This window comes from Chlorocebus sabaeus, chromosome 2, assembly GCF_047675955.1.
Source record: "Chlorocebus sabaeus isolate Y175 chromosome 2, mChlSab1.0.hap1, whole genome shotgun sequence".
NCBI lineage: Eukaryota > Metazoa > Chordata > Mammalia > Primates > Cercopithecidae > Chlorocebus > Chlorocebus sabaeus.
The window spans coordinates 91,943,855-91,966,219 of NC_132905.1; the positions used below are offsets into that span (position 1 = coordinate 91,943,855).

Consider the following 22,365-nt stretch of genomic DNA (forward strand, 5'->3'; position numbering starts at 1 on the left):
TCTCTCACCCTCAAGTCTAAAAATTATAACAGTATTTCAAGAAGCTAATACACTACCACAGTTTTGCTGACACTGTTAAAAATCTCTTGTAAAGAACACACCTTTGACCCTCACAGCCAGTGAATGTTAATTGAAGAGTGGACCTTGGTAGTGTCTGGGAGAATGCTGAAAAAGACCAGAGGTGGGAAGAGTTCAAGGCCAGATGTCCAAAATGCAGGGCCAGAGTCTCCTAACTCTGATCACAAATCCTGGCTACCTGGTACAACCTAACCTTGTGAACTTGGCTTCCAGTTCCCTACCTACAAAACGGGAAAAAACAGTAAGTTCTCTTCCTTCCTAGGTGCTTGTGAGAACCAACTGGCTTAATGACTGGGACATTATTACTGAAAGCTTGTAGCATATGAGTTCCACCATGCAAAGGCGTTTGCTTGGTGTCTGATGTTAATTCCTCCTTTACAATTTGCCCAGTTCATGTGGCTGAGTGTTCATGTGGCTGAGTGTTCATGTGGCTGAGTGTTCATGTGGCTGAGTGGCTCAGGTGGGCACAGGTTCTGGCAGCTGAGAATGACCTGTCCAGCTTCTTTGAATGTTTTCATGTCCAATCAGATTGCTTCTGTGGTCAACGGATGAGGGATTACAGGTTGTTCTTTCATTAGGAAATATTAGAATGTAAATAGGCACAGCCTTTTTGAAGGGTAATTTAGTGAAATGTAACAAGAGCTTTCAAAAAAAGTCCCTACCCTTTTACCCAGCAATTACATGTATAATGCTTTATATTAAAAAGGCATTCTGATATAGTGTGTACAAAGACACAGTGTGTGGGAGATGCTTATACAGCACTGTTTACAAAAACGAAAAAGGGAAAACAACGCAAACGTCCAAATTAAAGGATGTTAAAAATCCACAGTAAGTATGTTTTAGAGTCACTTACAATGCAGGCACCACAACGATAGTCTATATTTAGTTGACCATATTGAGTACCTACTATGTGCAGGACATCAGCTAGGGAAATATCGGTGAAGAAAACAAACAAAAGAACTCTACCCCTAGGAGCTTGCTTTCTATTACAGGAGACAGAAAATAAACAAAGCCAACAAGTAATTTGCATGGCGTGTTAGAAGGTAATGTGTACTATGGAGGAAATTTAATCAGGAAGGAGGAGGTGGCAGCAGAGGTGAAGGATGGGTGCCAGCACAGACTTAAAGGAGGTAGGAATGAAGGCGCTCGCTGAGAAGGGGCAATTCTGGGTGGATTTGGTGGGAGAAAGGCAAATCTGGGGAAAGAACATCCAAGTCAATAGAAGGAGTGAGTTAGGAGGCCTGGACATATGGAGCAAGTATCCATCATGTTAGAGGAACAGCATGAGGCCATCAGCAAGGTGCGTGAAGAGCAGGGAGTGAGACACACAGTAAGGGACAACGAGCCCAAAGAAATCCACAAGCCACTCCTCATTCCTGACTTGGAGAGAAGTTGATAATGAACTATCAAATAACAGTATCAGTCAACAATATATGATGATCCTATTTTAGTTATAAAACATAAGTAAACCCTCCTATTTACAGTATGTGCTATTTTCTCCCCCACTTCTGCCTCCCCCTTCCTTCTCTCCTTCCTTTGTTCAAAACTTTAGCTTATCTGAATTTTCACATTTTCACATTTTTCTACATTGAACATACTTGTGCAACAAACAAATGGGAAAGGCTCAGGTAAAATAAATGGACAGTATTTTATTGTCTTTGGTCAAGCTGTTTGAGCACAGAATTCACTGATGTTAAAATGTGTTTACTTTTCTGAATTAGCAATAAACACCGTTTGCTTTGCAGAAATGTTAAAACAGTGGAAGAGCTCAAATTGGGAAGTTACTTTAAAGGTGAGTGTTGTCTTAGAGAAAGAGTAGGTTGGTTTCCACAAGTTAGGCCACACCCAAAATACACGTTCTCTGCATTTCTACTGGTGAAAGTTCCCCAGGGTGGATCTGAAAAGTGCCATGTGTATGGAAACCACATAGAAATAGAGGGATAAAGGTGGCGAGCTCCTCCCACCCCCACACATGTATCTACAGACATGTTCAAACTCATCTGTAATCGTAAGAGCGCTGACCTTGACTTCACTGTAAAATTTTGATGATTGAAAATGCTTCAGGACTGGAGTGTTCCAGTTTAATTTTAATTATTTGGATAATTGACTCAACCAGGAATAAACAGAATTTCAAGTTAGGGTTTCAAATCCAGTTGTTAAAAATCTTTCTAAAAAGCGAGCTTCCTTCTCTATGTTGGTGAGTGTGCTGTGCTGGACACAGTTCAGTCTTTGATGATATGGGTGCCCTGGGATGTAACTGGGTCATTATTCTATTCTTAAAGTTATTTATTTCTTCTTTAAAGCCCTACAAGAGTAGTGCAAGTAGCATATCTGCCTTCTGAAGTAACACATATGCTTGGCATTAAAAAATTATAAAATCATTAAATTGTTTATTACAGTTTTTCATATCCTCTTAGAAGCAAGGGACAGGAAAACCAGCTTACTAATTTATTGTGTTTTTTTTTCTTAATTATCCCAATTTTGTAGCTAGAAAACCTGATATAGAGAGAAGTAAAATAACTCATCTAATAGAGTTCAGTGTCTGTCAAAGCTCATCCTATAGAACCACATGACTCCAGGTGAATTCCAATCTCTCAGGCTCCAAGAAAGGAAATATGGTTATGTCCAAGGGCATGAGGACTCAGGTTTTGAAGATCTTTAAAGCAACCCAGAAGAACAATGTCAATACAGAAAGACCAGAAATCAGTGACCTGGACTGTGCTCCAATTTTTATATGGCTTAGAGAAGTGAATGTTACTTCCCTTGTCCCATCTGAAACACAAATTTATTCCTTCTCCATCATTTAAATATCACATCTGAGTGACATCTAGAATGGATGTTTTTGCCAGTACAAGTTACTAAGAAAAGAAGAAAGCTCTTTCCCATGTGACATCTCCCCTCTGACCTACATAACAGTATTTTGGTGTTTTATTTCTTGTACAGTGGTTCCTCACTGCATTCATAGAAATGGCTACAATGTGCCTATATGGAATAATAGATTCTGTAATATTTTTCCAAAGACAACTATTTTTAATAGTTTTAATAGTTTCTAGTAGTTCTCAGTACACTTTAAGGATTATAGAAATATTATTCAAATATCATATATTGAATGGCCCTTCCATGAAACTCCTTGAAGAGACACATAGGGGATGCAATAATGTATAGTCTGACCCTTGTTGGCAAAGGAGTTTGCATCTGGCAGAGAGGAAAAGTGTACAGGAAGGCACCAGCCCACAGGGTGGCTGCAGAAGAAACCCCACAGACAGTGCCCACGGTGAGAAGATAAAAGCTCAAGCCTGAGAACATGACTTTGCATTTTGGTGGCATTTTCAAATATCCTTTTAATTGACATCTCAAATTCAATGACCTGGACATCTAACTCAAGAAGTCACCTAGTTTATTGTTTTGATTTCTCTGGCATGACAGCATATAAATTACCCTTCCTTCCTTTTAAAACAATTCCAGGGTGTCAGAACCTCTGTTTTTAGCAAGTCCCTCTTGCACATATCTTAAGCCCATTTTTTTTCTTCCTTTCTCTTTATTAGAAACAATTGTCTGCAATTCCTTTTCAGGTGCTAAGAGCTTCAACATCCTACTCAGTGTTTTTTCTTTCTTTGCCAACTCAGTGAGATCCCTCTTGTCTTTTCTCATGATATGATTTGGCTGTATCCCCACTCAAACCTCACCTTGAATTGTAATAATCCCCATGTGTCAAGGGTGGGGCCAGGTGGAGATAACTGAACCATGGGGGTAGTTTCCCCCATACTGTTCTCATGGTAGTGAATAAGTCTCATGAGATCTGATGGTTTTGTAAAGGGGAGTTCTCCCACACAAGCTCTCTTGCCTGTCACCATGTAAGATGTGCCTTTGCTCTTCTTTCGTCTTCCACCACCATTGTGAGGCCTCCCCAGCCATGTGGAACTGTGAGTCCACTAAACCTCTTTCCTTTATAAATCACCCAGTCTCAGGTATGTCTTTATTAGCAGCATAAGAATGGACTAATACATCATGCAATTGACCATTGTATGGAATCTTGGGGTGCCTTAAGGAGACAGAGTGATTGGATCTGTTTTGTGGTTGGAATATGAAGCATAAATGACTCAGTCAGATTACCAACGTCTGAAACGACATGGGAAGAAGCCAGGACAGACACACAGGGCTCCTCACTGTTTATCACTCTCCATGTATACGTCTTGCCTTATTTTAGCAATACCAACAGTTCATCTGGAAATTTAAAAAAAATGAAGAAGCAACTTGAGTCCAGATTCTTTACCTGAAGAAGGAAATGAACTACAACAATACTTGCACATTGCAAGGACTCAGGTAGTCAAATGAGGTTATGATTTTTCTCCAGGACACCCAGGGTCTGTCTTTAGTGCTAACAGCCTCCTGACATCTACTTTGTAATAAAAGGACAATTTACTTTGTATTGGTTGAGAGTAACCAAAAAAACATCCAGTATTGTTGAATAACTGATCATTTTAAGAAAACCTTATTAATGCAATGAAAATATTGGGGGTGTATTTGAAAATGGCTGGTGGGTTTTAATTAAATTCTCCTATCCCACAACAGTTTTTTGGGTTGCTGAAACCACAATGTCATCCCTTCTATCAGCTGCTTTAAAGTCCAGGTTTCACACTCTTTGTGGGTGGGCTATTGTGAATGATTCGGTATTGTTCGGGTGATTTATAACCCAGGGATTTTCAAGTGAAATATACCTCCTGATGCAGGATCCCATGTTCTAGCTATTATCCCAGTGGCCAAGACAACCACTTTGTACTTCCCATGAGAGCTGAATCTCACAAAAGACTCAGCCTTGCTAACTTAAAATAAACTCCACTTATGCACATGACAGGAATAGAGAAGACTATCTCAGTGGTGCCAGCCAAATCAACAATTTCCCTGAAAAATAAAGTTCATTGACAGCAAGGTATTTTTGTTCTTTTTTTTTTTTTGGTATGATTTTGTGGTCTTGAAAAAAATTATCTTCACTTACTTGGAAGTTCTAGACTGACCCACACTTATCACTATACTGAAGTAGTGGGCTGTGCCATAAAGATTATTTGCAGACTAAGGTGGGTTGCACGTAAACCCCATTTTATATTTTTACCATAGACTCCTTGTTTTCATGGGGTCTCCATTCATGCTGCTTGGGAACCAGGCTAAATTCCCAGTGACTTCTATTAAAGCATAAGTGAGTTTTACTTCATGGGCAGAGAGAAGGTTTGTAGTTTGACAGATATGACTGAATGACTAGGAGATGAACATCAAGCAACATTGTTTTTGCACATGAGAAAAAAAGGAGTCTTGTCTACTCTCTGCTCCAGATCACAAAATAAAATGGTCTCATCGTATTCAGGATTAACACATTTCCCATTCACAGCAAATCCCCAAAAACATGCTCTTAAACTCTGCCAGCCAAAACCTTGCACGTGAAAGTGACAATACACCACAGCCCTATCTGGCTGCTGCAGTGGCTCACCTAGCTCTCTGCCCAGCACCGCTATTTATTCACTGGAACAACCTCAACACTCTGCGCCTGGACTGCAGCCACGTGCGCTCCCTCTGGCCCATGCAGTGTGGTGTGAGAGCTTTCTTTGGGCAGAATCCATCATCAGCCTGCTCTCTCGGCTCATGAGTGATTATCTGCTCTCAGCACTACTGATGACACTAAAGCGGGTCCATTTTTCTATTACTTGTTTACTGCTTTGCACATGCTTAGGGTTTCTTGCCTTCTCATCAGTGTCCTAGCTGTGTGTCCTAATCCCAGTATTTAACCCTGTCTTGCTCATGACTGCCAGATTAAAATCCCTGTATTTCCTCCCACTTGCCCCCAATCAAAGCAGTCGCTTCTCCAAGGGCTACGAGCTCATGTACCATGCCAATGTGCGGCGCTCTGATTTCCATGGTGTGGTAGACCATACCCCTGCCTGATCAATCCTCATTGCCAACATGCCCCATATATGGGTAATGGCAAAACCACAACTACTTTTGCACCAACCTATAGGTGGGTTCCTCATTGGAAAGCCCTCCTTTCTCCTGGGAAAACCTTATTAAGCAACAAAACACTACTCTTCTTCCAAGACTCCTTCACATTTCCCCACATCCCTGGATGTTTTCTGCAGATACCAGCCCTTATTAATGTTCTCCTCCCTCACTTAAAGTCTAGTACCATTCTCTTGTGTAATGCTATGCTTCTTTGTGTACATTATTGTTTCATCAATACTCTCATTTTCTAAGTTTAAGGCCTCTGGGAAGTGAAATCAGGACTTTTTTTTTTCCTATGTCCCCTTGTCTTCTTTAGATAGTAGGTACTTAGCAGAGATTTGCTGACTGACTAACCCAAGAAGCTAAGACAATTCTGGACATAGCTATGAAAGGCCAGTTTCTGGCAATATGAAGGTGGTCAGGAGATGTTTTGAATGAAAGTAAATGTTATATAATTATTCCTCACTTGACTGCATGAAGGTCTGCTGTGATAAGCCCTCTATTCAATTTTCTTAATATGGGTTTTCTCAAGAGTACAACATTCTTATTCACTGATAGTGTCTTTTATTTAAAGGATAATAAATGAGACTACTAATTTTGAAAAGAACAAAGAAACTTCAGGATGGATTAACCATAATTCCAAAATACTAAGCAGTTTATTTAAATAACCTGCATAACAGAGAATCCAGCCCTTGCTTTGTGCTCATAATCTCTGCAACTTAGTGTGATCATGTGTATTTTTTCTGATGGACCAAAAGCTTTTTGTTTTTGCTTTTCCCCTGCACCTAGACATTGAGTCCAGGTTAAATCTGCCTGGGCAGTGGGCATTCTGGCATTCCATCTCTAGTTGTGACTCTGCATGGCTCTTGCATGAGCATGTATTCAGAGGTCTTTATTGTGGGAAGAAGGCTGTGAGAAGGGGTATTGTGTCTGGGTTCCTCCTTAAAGAAGATCTGAGGAAAACCTAAGCCAGTAGCTCCCACCCTTTACAGTGCATCAGAATCCCTGGAGGGGATGGGCAGATGATTGGCCCTGTCCTCAGGGTTCCTGATCCAGTAGATTGGGGGTAGGTTTGAGAATTTTCATTTGTAGCCAGCTCCCTGGTGATGCTGCTGCTGGTTCAAGGACACACTTTGGGAACCACTGACCTCGGCTGATTTTCATCAGCTCTGATGCCTCCTTTTGCCCACAGAGACCCCCACCTGTGGTCAGTCAAGGTGACATGTGAAGTGTGGGCTTGGGCCCAACACTCCTTGAGTGCTGATGAAAAAAAAAAAAAAAAGGGCCACCGCCTAATTCGGCCTCTCTTCCAATGAAAGAATCCCTCTTATGACAACACATAATGTCATAGGTTCTTTATTTGCCCTCCTCTTTCTGCCCTCTCTTTATATGCTTTACTGCTGTGGGCCTAGCCACCCCAGGAGGGCTAATGAAAATTCAAGAGCGTGAATATGTTTAGGGTATTCAGTGGGGAGACCTTGGGAGACAGCTGAAGAGGAAGGAATCTACCCCTTCTTTGCCATTATTGAAACTGGATTTCTTGAGAGTAGGAATTACATGTTAGTAGCACTATATTTTACATGTTAGAGACGTCTAAGAATCTGAAGTGTGCTCTGCCTAACTCATCATAGAGTCTTGGCTCTGAAAAGACTGTAAGGTGATGCAAAAGCCTCCAAAGAGAGATTTCGTTCCCTGTCTTTTGACTGAAGGTAGCTTGTTGACAACATAAAGCAAGGGTAAAGCTTTTCCGTGAGCAGTGGGTCCTGTACCCTGCCTCTTCTCAGTCATGTGATCACTGCATTCCAGATCTACTCTCATAGACCACAAGGTTCGTGTAGGGACTGAGATGTCATTTTTGGTTAAATGTGATTCATTTCTTTTATAGAGAAATGATGGCTCCCTAAGTAAAAGCAATGGTCCCATAGAGCGGTGAGGTCCAGTCTGATTTGCTGACTGATGCTGAAGGGCACTGTTTCTCTCACAGCCATTAGAAGTGCTCTGTGTTGGCAGAGACTTTGAAATACATGAACTCCAACCCCAGTTCCTAGCTTTCTCAGCTTCTTTATGTTCTAGTGACAAAGAATTCAGAACTGTGAAAACGCAGAGAAGACAGATCATATTCCCTCTGTCCCACTCTGACTACTGAAAATGCTTTCTTATGTTGAACCAAAGTATGTCACTTTGTAGCTTCTACTGCTGGGCCCCACTTTTATCCCTGAGAGCCCAGCAGAACAATTATAATCCTTCCTTCATCTTCAAATAGCAAGATGCCTGAAAACAACTATCATGGCTCCTCCTCCACATATTCTCCAGGGAAAACACCCCTAATTCTTTCATCTACTCTAATATTACACAGTTTGGACTCACCTACTGTCCTGCCTATTCCCTTCTGCACATAGATTGTTGGATTACATCCCTTTTAAATTGAAATGATTGAATGTGGCAGTGAAATAAATCCTCTCCTCAAAAACATTCTCTTCATTAAACAGAAGTTCCACTAGGAGACATTATTTCCTTTGGAATGGCAAGATATTTGAAGAAGTCAAGAGTTTTCTAATCCGGTATTACTGCCCCATGGAAGGATTAACATGTATTACTGGTATTTACTATTTCAGTTTCCTCATGTTTTCCCCTGCATGGGTGTAGGTGGCTGTGATATCTGAGTTAGGGAAATGGAAACGATGTAAGAGAACTAGAAGCATTATGGATCACCACCCTGTTTCTTCTGGTTCTTCCCCTCATAGTCTTCTCATACATTTCTCCCTGACATTTCTCTTTTCCAGGTTGTAAGTTTGGCATTAAAGCTGTTCTTTTGCTTCTAGTGAAAAGGTATGGAAGTTAGTTTCCAACTTTTCTCCTTGAGGGAAGCAGAGGTTCTCAAACACTACTTACAAATTACATGGTCTATTTTCAGGAGAACAATGACTATTAGTAGATTAATTCAAACCTAAACTTACAGCATGTGTCTAACCTATAGACATTTATGTGATTTAAAACAAAATGCAAATTGCTAGTCAACAGCAAGTGCCAGATATTAGAAGGCAGCATCTAATTCTTCAGCATTCTTAGACACAATGTGGGTGTAATCGCCAGCATTAGAACATTGCTTTTGAGCATGGGTTGTGAAGTTGGCTTTTCTCCTTTGTGTCTACTTTAACAGATCAGCTAACAGAAATCAAACAATATATATTTGCATCTCTTTTGTTAAGAACCATCTACACCTACTCCAAAAGTCAAAATGTCCCAACTAATTTGTTTTAAAAAATACACCACTAAAGAATGATTCAAGGGCATCAGGAAATATTATCTCTACCAGGAAACTTTTCACCACGGGGACAAATCATTTCCTCTGCCTTACTATATTCCTGATTTACATTAGCTGTATTTATTTGTCGCCAGACATTTATATTGGGTATGCATACCAAAGACTCCAGTGTGTTCACCCTACCAGTTTCCCCTCCTCCTGGATATAGAGCTGAACTACAATTTGCAGCTACTCTTGCAGTTAAGTATGACCATAGAATATGAATAGGAGTGATATACATTACTTCCAGGCCCAGATCATTAAAATCTTCTACATAATCATCTACTCTCCCTCTTTCCTTGTCTGCTAGTTGGATATCACCACTCAGGAGATATTAGAAGCCATGTGCTAAAGACGACAAAGTGTCCACAGCCTGGGTCCTTGTATGGCATCAACCAATTAGATTTATGTGAATGACAGAACTCTTCTATTTTGCTAAATTAGTGAGATTTAGAAATTTTCTGTTTCAAGAACTTTCTAATTAATATAGTATACACAGACTCATCAAGAACTGAAGTTATTGCCACATTGCAATAAATGAATAACAACATCTGCTATTTATAAAGTGCCTACTTTGTGCTGGACATTGTACTAAGAACTTTTTTTTGGAGACGGAGTCTGGAGTGCAGTGGTGTGATCTCAGCTCACTGCAACATCTGCCTCCCAGGTTCAAGCAATTCTTGTGCCTCAGCCTCCTGAGTAGCTGGGACTATAGGCATGCGCCACCACACCCAGCTGATTTTGTATTTTTAGTAGAGATGGGATTTTGTCACATTGGCCAGGCTGGTCTCAAGTTATCTCCTGGCCTCAAGTGATCCACCCACCTTGGCCTCCCAAAGTGCTGGGATTATGGGCATAAGCCACTGCTCCTGGCGTGTGCTAAGAACTTTATTTACATTATCACCTGAATCCTTATAACATTTCTATTGTTATGAAATGTTACTCTTATTGTTACTATTACTCTTATTGTTATTATTTTATGATAACATAAAATATTATGTTACTCTTATTGTTTACTATTACTCTTTTTTTTTGAGACGGAGTCTTGCTCTGTCACCCAGGTTGGAGTGCAGTGGCCGGATCTCAGCTCACTGCAAGCTCCGCCTCCCGGGTTCACGCCATTCTCCTGCCTCAGCCTTGTGAGTAGCAGGGACTACAGGCACCCACCACCACGCCCGGCTAGTTTTTTGTATTTTTTAGTAGAGACGGGGTTTCACCGTGTTAGCCAGGATGGTCTCGATCTCCTGACCTCGTGACCCATCCGTCTTGGCCTCCCAAAGTGCTGGGATTACAGGCTTGAGCCACCACACCCGGCCTACTGTTACTCTTATTGTTATTATTTTATGATAGGGAAACCAAGGCATAAAGTTGATTAAGGTCACACAGTTAGCATAGTGGATTACATAATTGCCTCCAATTGTTCTCTTCCCTCCCTGAAAGATTAGGTATCTCCACCTGTTGCTGCACGGCTTTCAGTGCTTCACTGTGGGAGAAATATACATCTCCTTCCCACTGATCATTGGCACTAGTGTGACATGTGAATTGTCTGACCAATGGAATGTGAGTGGATAACTTGTGCCTTATGTGAGCAGGAATGTTAAGGGCCATTGCTTAACTTGGGAGTCTCCTTTTCCTCTGATACTGGGATGGAGCATTCCAGACCAGATTGGTTCTTGACCTTGAATTCCAGAATGAAGAAGACACAGCGGGCACAGCCACAGCTGACCAGCAGAGGCACAGAGCTCCAGGGAATAATACGCCTTTGTTTTGTAAGCCACTGAGATGCTGGGGTTGCTGTTACTGCACCAAACTTAGCAAATACTGACAGATACACCTAGACCTTGATGCAGATTCAGTTAGCGAGAAACATCAGAGCCTGTGGTCTTAATCACGGAGCAATACGGCCTACCAAGCACGTTGTCAAACTTGCACAAGTTCTTGCTAGATGATACAAGAGGAATTTAGAGCATCACTAAAAAAATCAATGGATAAGAAAAAAGTAGATGTCTATAAGTTTAAAGAGGAAACTGCCACAGTATTTAAACTTAATTTATAGATATGTCTCTCACATTGTATATACTACCTTCAGATTTAGTCCACCAGAACAGTTGTTGGCAAGGACATAGATCTTTTTAGCTACCAATGCACTTTCTGGTTCCTTTTATAAGGATTTCATGTCGGAAACCACATCTCTGTGACTGGGAATAAGATCAGTGATGCATGTTAGCCAAAATCTATTCACTAAAAGAATCATCAGTACTGTATGATTCCTGGTCCTAAGCACAGCCATACAGAAAAAAATGAGAAACATGAGAGTCAAGGAGAGAATGGGTTTAATCTGACTTGGATACATTTGTATAGACATAAATTTAAAAGTCACTTGGTTAAAATTTAGGATTAATTTTACACATTGTAATTGGGAAAATTGATCGATGGCCTTACTGCATTCCAGATAAAATACAGATCTGAATGACCATTCGAACATTGCACCCTGCACAAAATCATTCTCTGAGGTTTGTGTAAACAATAATTCAATTTGGTAACAAATAAATAAATGAATATTTCCAATTGATTAGCAGGTGTGGTTAGATCAAAGCTACAGTTTAGAGAGGATACAAACTATTCTTTTAATGATGAGACTTCTCTTCGAGAAAAATAAATTCACTATTATTTAAAGTTATTAAAATGATAGCAGTTATATGTATATTCTAGTCCTTTGCCAGAGGAAATTCAGAATACCATTAGAGCACTAACTGCAATTGTGATTATCTCTTCTTTTTACTGGAGCCTAATTATTTCTAGAAATAATTATTTAAAATGCATTTTAAAATGTATTTTTATCCTAAACAGCTACATGTTATTTTTCTATCTCTCCAAACACTTTTACTGCAATTAAAAAGAAAACTCTAATTCAACAAAAGTGTTTTGATGATTTTTCAACTTAACTGCCAATTTCTCCCTTACTGGTATTACCAAATTTAATAATTTTGTAAAACTCCAGAATGAAGCAATTCTCTTTTGGTACTTAAATGTCAATTATTGAAGATAAAGTGAAGAAACAATAAATGCCATCTCAATAAGCTATACATCCAAATTAACTGAATTTAAACATCTTAATTCCACCAAACTTAAAGTTCTAATACAATGAACTTAGAAAAACCAACCTTACTTTGAAAAGTATTATCACTTTAAAGCTGGTAGCAATAAGGAACTGCCTTTTCCCCTTACTTTCTTCCTTCCTCCTACTCTGCCTATCTCTGGTCCATTTCCATTTCCATATTACTTACATATCATTTGATAAAGGAAGAACTGGTGAAAAAGAGAAGAGCTTCGCCTTATCTGCCTGCTTTTCCATAAAGAGAATTTATCTTGTTTTCATTAAGGTTTACATGGTCAACACTACACCTTTGAGGACAGCACATTTTCTACCTGGGAAAATCCGTGAATGGGGTTAAGACTCCATAAGGGTATTTTATTTTTAATCTCCAGTGAATTTTTTTCTATCGCTTCTTAAATAACTATTGCAATTTTTTTCCCCTATAAAGTAGAGGTAGACTGAGATGATAGGGAGGAATACGAGACTGAATTAAAAGTCCTTCTATGTTCTCAAGGGAAACAGTTCATGTAAGTCCTACGTATTAAATAAAGACCTGTGTCACACAAAGGAAAACACTACATACCAATGTTTAGACAACACCTAGATGAGGTAACTATTGTTTAGGCAATACCTAGATGAGGTATCAAAATGATTTTTTTTTAAATAGCAAAATGCAACCAAGTAAATGGGGGCGAATTTTCACAAGTTGCTCTCCTTAACAAATCTTATTTGAAATGAGTAAACCAATTATTTTTGAGTATGCTATTGACTGCAAAGGGCATAGTGACACTTTGTTCATCAATTAGCCACATAGGAAGAAAGCAAGTCATAGTTCGGTGCATAAGAACTGAATATGTGAGCATGGAATCTACCAGAAGTAAAGATTATTGACTGAGTAATTTCATATACCTAGATTATTGACACCACCCCCCTTTTTTAATTTATAAGAGAAATTGAACTTTAGAACTCAGAAATACTTTACTTTGTTTATCTAACAGTCTATATTCTTGTATAGCTTCCTCCTCATAATGAATGTCTACTTCCCTTCTACTGATAATATCAGACGGAACAAAGCCCAGGGAACAGCTGCTTTGTTTAATACTCCATGCATCACTTCTTCTGTCTACTTTAGGTAGCAACCCTTTCATAAAGTAAATTACGGATAAACTTGCCAATACCTATCAGGAACTGAAATGTAAGAAACAGTGTAATAACTCATCCTTTTGCTTAGGTTTGAAATAGATTGCTCTGTCTTCACTAGCAATCACTTGAAAAGACTGGAAGGTATAAACACACGGCTTTAACCACATCCTGAGTGCTCAGCATGCAATATCTTTAGAAACAACATGTCACACTTGGAAAGCCCAGCAAGGAAAACCAGGATCATATCTTGTTTACCATTAAAAATAACAAACCGGAACCAGCTCAAGACCTCATACATAAGTGCATCCACAAAACAGGAAAGCAGCCAGGGATACTGGTGAAGAATTATCAACATTTCCAACCAGTTGCCAAACCTTGACTGGGCTCTGCAATTCAAATTGTACCTTGTAACACCTGGATGGCAATCTTACAGGCATTCCATATAAAATATGACTGTCACCTTCCTGTATTATTTTTCCTCTTCATATCAGTGACAGCGGTGGTGGTGGGGGACCTACTACAAAGGATGAGAGCAGGGCAAAGACCAGCTTCCGGTAAAGTGAGAGCAGAGGGCTTGATGGACTTACCTGTTTTCCCTGTATGAATGTTGAAATGGAACTGGAATGGTAATAAATCCTCCCCTCCTGCAGTTTCTTCCTTGTTTGTATTAAGAGAAGTGACTCCTTTTGGTTTCTCGGTTTCTTATGCCTGCAACCTAGGAAATGTAGCCACCTTGCTCACACACAGGCTTGAAGATGTGGTCACTGGCTCTCATCTTGCTAACATACTCTCTCTCCTTTTCGGGAGCTCACCAGTGTCGTGTTGATTTCTTCCAGGTCTAGACTGAGAGGAAACTATTTCTCCACCCTCTTGAGTCCTAGGACCCTTAGAAAGAACTTGGTTGGGCTGGACACGGTGGCTCACGCCTGTAATCCCAGCACTCTGGGAGGCTGAGGCAGGCGGATCACAGGGTCAGGAGTTCGAGACCAGCCTGACCAACATGGTGAAACCCCGTCTCTACTAAAAATACAAAAATTAGCTGGGCGTGGTGGTGCGCGCCTGTAATCCCAGCTACTCAGGAGGCTGAGGCAGGAGAATTGCTTGAAACCAGGAGGCGGAGTTTGCAGTTAGCCAAGATAGAGCCACTGCACTCTAGCCTGGGTGACAGAGCGAGACGCCATCTCAAAAAAAAAAAAAAAGAAAAGAAAAAAGAAAAAAGAAAAAAGAAAAGAAAAGAAAAGAAAAAAAGAAAGCACGAACGAACAAGCAAACTTGGTTGGCTGGCCTCTCGCTGACCAGGGTGCTTCCACAGCTCCCTTCTGCCATCTATGCCCAACAAAAAGTTAAAGAGAGAAGCATGAGAGGGCAAGGGATGCATGCTTTTGAAAGCCAAAGGGACTCAGCTGAAACTAGCAACCCTCGTCAGGGATGGATCAGAGTGTGTGTGAGTGTGTGTGAGTGTGTGTGTGTGTGTGTCTGTCTGTCTGTCTGTGTCTGTCTGTGAGCGCGCACGTCCTTTTTCTCCCCCTGAGGACGGAATCCTGTCTCCACTCTCAGTTCAGCTCAGGTCTTTCCCTGTCCCAGTGTTCTTGATTCTGAATAGTTTCCCCCGATGCACCGCCATGCATAAAATGGATGATTTGCAAGCTTCTTTGCCTCACGTAATTCCGTGGGTAATTTGATATCTAGATTCTGCACGAGCCAAAGACTCGTTTCTTTATAGAAAGTGATTGACCTCCAGCGACCAAGAAGTGGGTACCTTTCGCTGGGGGCTGCAGACCGGTGAGGCTGCACCCGCGGCGCCTGGGCTCTGGCCTTGGTGCTGAATCCGGAACCCGCTCGGGAACCACCACCTCGGCGGCCTCCGGGCAACTTTCGGGAGGTTTGAGGGACACCGACCGGCTCTGGGCGCCCTCTCGTGCGTCGCCGTCAGGGAGTTGGGCACAACTGATGCCCTGGGGCCCGCCACAGGGCACGCGGCTGGCTTATTCCCTTGCCTGGAGCCGGGAAAGTTTTGTCCAATTTTTTTCCCCTGTAACTGGAGCTGCGGTCTTCCCTCCCACCTAGGTCGCCATGGAGACTCGAGCTCTTTCTCTTTCTCCAGGCAAAATGGGCGAAGCTCAGTTAGCTCAGCCCTGACTGTAGCAAGCCCTTTTTTCTCCCTAAGCAGTTCCTGGGCATCACCCTTCTCCGGTTTTTTTCAGCAAAAGAAAGGCAGGCAGGGAACAGGGCTAGCAGGATGTGGCATTGCCCCCTGTACCGTGGGGCTCCCCGGGACCGACAGACTTTGGATAACAGCAGTTGGGAAACACTCTAAACATATAATACATCTCCAACTCCCAAACACTGGAGTTGTGGTGTTTTGTTTTGCTTTTTTCTCTTCCTTTTTTTTTTTTTTTTTTTTTGGAGGCGGAATTCTTTGGAAAATTCTGGTATTTTGTTTTTCCACTAACCTCACCCTATCTCTGTGGCTGTTTCTATTAAGATATATTTTTCCCCTGAGAATCTCTCCATATTGCACCTAGTACAACAGATGTACCTGTGGATCCACTGGGCTTTTATTGGGTTTTGGGAATACTGATGTTATTTCACTTAAAAACTAATCCAAGCTTAATGTCTTGATGAAAATGAAAATATATCCACAGGGAAGCAAATATCCACAGCCACCCAGTCCCCTATATGCCACACACATCTCATTTTATCTAAAGCGTCTTTTCTTCCCTTCCAATTACAAAATAATTCAGTTTACTCCTAGGGAGATCTTCCTATTCACTGTTTTTAGTCACCATATCACATCTTCAGTTTTACGGATAGAGAACAGTTAGGAGTTACAGTATTCTGTTTCCCATTCTCCGCATGTTTGTCCCCAACCCTCACTTTTCCTCCCTCTCGTGTTGTCTCCTCTCCATGCAAAGCAGAACAAGAAGGCTGCCTTCCACAAAGACAATGGGCTTTTCCCAACTGTAAATGACTACACCACAAGCCACCCCTGCCAGTTAATCAGTGCATTTCGTCTTTGCCAGCGGATGTTGAAATGATGTCTGCAATAACTGACTGGGTTTCTGCGAGCCCAAGGATGCAGACCCCTCCTCCCCCCGCCCCCCGTGCGAGTTTCGGTCGCTAATGAAAACCGTATGAAACAGATTCCCCTTCTGTTATGTAACCGGCTTCTCCCTCGCCTTTCCGCTGACTTGGGTACAATGTTTCTCATAAGAGTGGGGATGCCTGGGGCGACCGCGGAGCTGGGGAAGGGGACGCGGGGAAGCGGGGACCGGAGAGCACGGAACGCCTCGCCCAGGTGGACGCCAGCTCCTCGCCTGCGATCAGCTCAGCGCACCTCTTACCTGGCTGCGGACGGGGTGGCTTCACTCAATCATGATCTCCTCTCTCGAAACCGAGCAAGACTGAACAATTCACTACACGGCGGATGGCGAGGGAAGGAAATGCAAAAAAGAAAAGGAAAAGAAAAAAACTGGAATCAGGTGGTCAAATTTCACATCAGCCCCGAGAGGCTGTTAGGAGACTCCATTCTGCTCGCAGCTGCTCCTGCTCCAGGTCCGGCTTCCCGGCGCCCGCGGGTGTCCACCCCTCCGCCCGCCCAGCCTCTCCAGCCAGGTGCAGCCGTCTCCGGACTGGCTCCCTCCGGCCAAGCGCGGAGAGCAGGGCTGGGCACCGGGGCCAAAGGAGGGGCGGAGGGGCACGCGTTTGGGCAGGGACGGGGGAGGAAGACTGGGTGGAATGAAGCGGGGAAAGATAACAGTGGCAGAAGTAAAAAAAAATCCCCGGTTAGGAGAAAAGTGATGGACCACGCAGAGAGACGTCATGAAATCCGCAGATTCAATGAATGCTACTCAATTCCAGCCGACTGGCTCAACCCCGCTGGCAGCGCACGAAGCGACGCGGCTCCAAGATAAAAGCGAGCGCAGCGCCGCGTGCTGGGGAAAAGGCCGCACAGCGCCGGCGCGGTCCGGGAGGAAGGGGCGGGGGCGGGCAGGACAGAGCCACAGACCCAGAGACGCCCACCCCGCCGCCCACACCCGCTAGCGTCTCAGCGCGTCGAGGACCAGGCTTGGTGGGGGTGGGCTAGGCACAAACCAACAAGCATCCCCCGCCTCTCCAACATGACACTGGAAACGTGGGTGCTCCATGCTGGGGGAATCTTTTGGGTTTCGGCTCCCGACCCCCGAGTCCCCACCTTTCTCCCCGTGCCACTAAGTAAGTTATTGCCGGAGACACGCCTGGAAAGCAGGAAAGAGCCGAAGCTCGGGGAGCAGTTTTGTCTTTTAGGGTTTTGTGAGATAAGGAAAAAGAGGCTCTGGGCACTGCCTCCCACCAGGCTGAAATCCGTGAGAGGCAGCCCCGGCGCGGGAGCCGGAGCCTGTACGGCCCGGAGGGGGCGCAGCGAGCAGCCGGGACGGAGAGGAGGGGCCGTATCCCTGGGCTTTGCTTGTACCTGGTGGCGCCCCAGCCTGCTGCCCCATCCAGTCCCTTCTGTCCTGTCCACCGCAACTGGGACCTGGTCCCGGCTGCGGCATCATCACCCCACCTTTATATGGTGTCGCTGGGGTCACTGGAGACAAAGAATAGCCTCTTCCAAGAATGACCCGGGCTGCCTTCAAAGTTGAATTTGTCGGGATAAGCCCCTTAGACAAAGGTCTACTCCACTCTTTGAATCTAACTCGCTTTGTGCTGTTATTCCAGGGGCCCTTCATAGTGCTGCCCTCTTGCACCCTCTTTTTTTCTCATGGTCATCAAAAACAATGGTTCTACATTTCCAAAGCTTTCCCACAAACTGCTTCTACCTATGAACAGACCTCTCTTTTATGCTATCTTTTTCCTAGGGATGAATGGATTGACAAATTGTAAGAGCAGCAAATACCATTGGCTAGTAATTTTATAATGGCCCTTTCAATAACCGGCTATTCTTGTGCTGCTTTATGAAGTGGCTTTCCTTCCACAAGGCACAGAATCTCTACCTCTAAGAACGTGACCTTATTTTAGAGAGAACGCTTATGGAAATCTCTTATTTCCAAGATTATTTTATTCTACATACATACATTTTAATTACCTAGCAATTCAGGTCCCCCCAAGAATGTTGCCTGCCCTCTAAAAATGACTGTAATATGGAGAGGTGTTTGTGTCAATTTGCATCCAAAGTCATGTACAAGTTAACCTTACACACAGCCTGTGAGCTTGTATTTGCTGTTGATTTTCCCTAAGAGGTTTAATCTGACTTGCTATTACTTCTGAGTCATATATCCCATATACAGAAGATATGAGTATGTGTAATATGTGTAGTATGTGTAATACGTGCTCCACAGTGCCTGCTGGATCTAGTGATAGTGTTAGAAATAAAGAACTAACAGAACCAAACAATCCCTGAGAGACCAGGAATACAAATGCAAGATGCAGGATTTCGGTGGACACAGCCTTAGAACATTAAAAGAACAACCCATATTGACTATAGTTGTGTAAAGGGCATTCTGTTTAATCTGTGAACCTGCTATGGGTATGCCTGCTAATTTTGATGATATATACTTTTACGAGTAGAATGATTTCACAAAGTATCTTTCTTACAAGATACTAGACTAAATAAGAAAGTCAAGAATTGGAAGTAACCTATTTGTCCCCTTCAAATACTTTGAAAACTCCCCTAACTTGAAACAGCTGCCAGGGTGTTGTGGGCAACAGCACTTTGTGAATGGAATAAGAGCGTGTGTTGAATGAGATGGATCCCATTAGCATGGCCTGGGATGTGATGAACGCCAGAGACAAGAGCAACATTCATTTATTCCCTAGAGTTCAGATAAAGTGATCTGCACGGGTGTAACTAAGAGCCTACAGCCACATCTGAAAATCAGGCGAGTTGTGCTTCAGAGCTGCAAATTGTGGCTCCTCTGAGCTCCTGAGAACCCAGTCTCTCAAACTACATTGCGTTTAGCTTGTCTGAAATCTCACTTATATATCTATTTTATGATTTCAGGTGAAGGCAAAGCCTGGGGGAGATCTTTCAGTACTCCAAAGCTCACATAGTGACTTTTATAATTGATTGATTATGTCATACAGATGAGACTGGTTTGTCTCCCGTATATAAAGCTGTAATGGAGGATTATTAGCTAGTAAAATTAACAAACTGAATTATCTTGACAGGTGTCATTTGTTTGGGTAATCTTGTTTGTCTCCATCATTGATTGTGGCAATTTATAAACCATTCTATCTTCTTGGCCCATGTGTAGATCTGGCCTTGCCTTGGACAGCTGAAACCAGAACTAAGATGGTTGGGGGTTTTTGGTCCCCACCCTTGGGCCAGTACTTGTTTTAGATTTAAGACCGTAGCTGTTGTGGGTCTGTTAAGAGACCGAGTTCTTCCATTTCACTCCCCTGTCTGCTTTCTCCACAAAAACCCCCACCACAGATAAACAACATATTTAAAATGCAGAGATGGGAATATAAATTTTAAAAAATTTTATTTTGTCTATAAAAGGACATCTTAAAGAGTATCAAGAGATAAGTGTTAAAATTATTCTGTTTTACATTTCTACTTCCAATGTACTGAATGTGATATAGGAGTTACGAAGCAATTACTTAGGCAGATAGTAAGGGTATGGGAGTCCTTGGTAAGGCTTTTCTTTTTAATGAAAAGCAGCCCCAGCTAATTTTCTAACAGAGCAGCCTGCAAGCTGGGAGCTTGCACAGGTGAATGCCAGCAGGAACTAAGCACTAAAGATATTCAAGATGGCGGTCCCATCTTCCCTTCTCTGCTAGCCACCTGTACTGTAAAGGAGCAGACAAGATGGTGCCAATCAACTGGAAAGTCCATTTGCATAAGAAGATTAGGGTGGGCCAACTAGCCTTCCCAGCACACTATGTAGACGTCATATCTAATTGAACAAATCTGTGAGCCTTCTGTAAATCAGACACCACCTTCTCCAGCCTGCCTATAAAATCTGCTGCAGTCTTCTACCTTCTCCGTTTTCCACATATCTCTTGCTCATAAGGAGCTGCTCTCCCCTCCTCTCTCCTTTCTTCTGTTAAACTTTCTGCTCCTTAACCCACCCACATGTGTCTGTGTTCTGAATTATTTCTCAGTGCGTGACAATGAACCCCAGGGTATATACCACAGACAGCAGTAGCCGCTTCAAATGGATTTCATTCATGGCTCTTGTTTAGGGAATATCTGTAAACAGCTGTTGGTATTTCCTTGTTTGATTGATTATAAATTTGGAGATGTATTAAGAAATACATCTTAATCTTAATAAATATTTATAGGTGTAAAAAGTTAAGAGTTTTTGCTAAGGAGGGGGTTTCAGAGAGGTTTTAGCTCTGAGGTATTTTGGGGCTAGTCTTTAGAACTTTAGGATAATTTAGAACAATTATTGAGTTATGTCCTTTTCCCTTTATACACTTTTCCTTATTTTTGTTAGAGTAGGTAGATAGTCAGACATGAGCAGGGCAGAAGAGGGCCTTTCCCACCAGGCATGTCAGGAGGCCATCAGGTGATGGTCAGGCAGTTGTCAAACTGTCCGTCTACAATAATAATTGGTCACAGCTGGCACCAGGAGAGGCATTCTCCCAATAGACAGAAACACCTGAAACTGGTGATCAGCAGCTTCCTGATGACATCTCAGGAGTTAGGTGAGTGGGCTCAAGCATGTGGACTAAGGCAAAATGGCACAGTTTAAGTGGTACCTAATCTTCTAGGAACACTTGGCTGGTAAGGCAAGAACGCCTCAAGTGAGCATGCATACAACTCCAGTAAACACTGAACATGTGACCCCTCCCAAGTGCTGGCAGGCCACAGCGCATGCAAACAGTGCACCCCAAGAGAAGAATCAGGGTAGAGGACACACAACACCCTGGAAGTATGCCAACGCATAAAACCCCAAGTCAAAGGTCAAACGCTGCACTTGATCTCACAAGTAGCCCACTTGGCACTCTTCCAAGTGTACTTCCTTTTGTTCCTGCTCTAAAACTTTTTAATACACTTTCACTCCTGCTCTAAAACTTGCTTCAGTCTCTCACTCTGCCTTATGCCCCTCAGTCAAATTCTTTCTTCTGAGAAGGCAAGAATTGAGGATCTTGCAGACCCACACAGATTTGCCAATGCTAACACTTTAAAACGACATTCACCATTTCTACTAATCTTAAGTCATACATACTTATGAATGTCTTGAAATCATGTATTTTTATTTTAATTTCATGGCTTGATAAATAAGTGCAGTCAGAAGACTATTTGATAGATTCTTTCTTATAGGATGTTTTATTAGTTCATTGTTTAGCAGGTATATCCTTTTAAATCAGTCTTCTCCCCAAAAATGTATTAAAATGCAATTTAGAAAATTATAATAGCTTTGAATATAATATTTCAAAAGACCATGGGAGGTGACAATTAGAAAAATTGCATAAATGAAACCTAGTTAATCTTCCTTTACCTCTTACTGGAATTAATTCTAATTAACATGACATCTGCACAACAAAAACATTGAAGGCCAAAATAGGTGAATTAAATTGGTACGTTGCTCTTTCTCATTCATTTGCTAAAATGCCTAGATTCTTTATTTTCTACTGAAATTTTTAAGGAAAGAGGATATGAGGTAGAGAGAATGAGATGAAGTTCCTCCTTTTGTGTGCTATTGAAACTCTCTGTGAGTCACCTCCTGTAGCTACGCTGGACAACAAGCAATTATTAACCTACTGGATCTTGTCTGCTATCAGCAGAAGTGAAGCTCCTGCCCCGCATTGCCAAGCTTCCGTA

General features: G+C 42.2%; 1 protein-coding gene across 2 annotated transcripts in view; it reads right to left on the bottom strand.

Annotated features, from left to right (window-relative positions):
• Positions 1–19,366, bottom strand: part of KCNJ6 (potassium inwardly rectifying channel subfamily J member 6) — a 314,146-nt gene extending 294,780 nt beyond the window's left edge. The window contains exon 1 of one of the 2 annotated variants that reach the window (XM_007967938.3): positions 16,955–19,366. The gene's annotated coding sequence lies outside the window, so the exon portion shown is untranslated. Of the gene's footprint in view, positions 1–14,197; positions 15,981–16,954 lie in introns of those variants that run through there. The other variant, XM_073010592.1, reaches the window with a different exon arrangement.
• Positions 19,367–22,365: the final 2,999 nt, after the last annotated feature.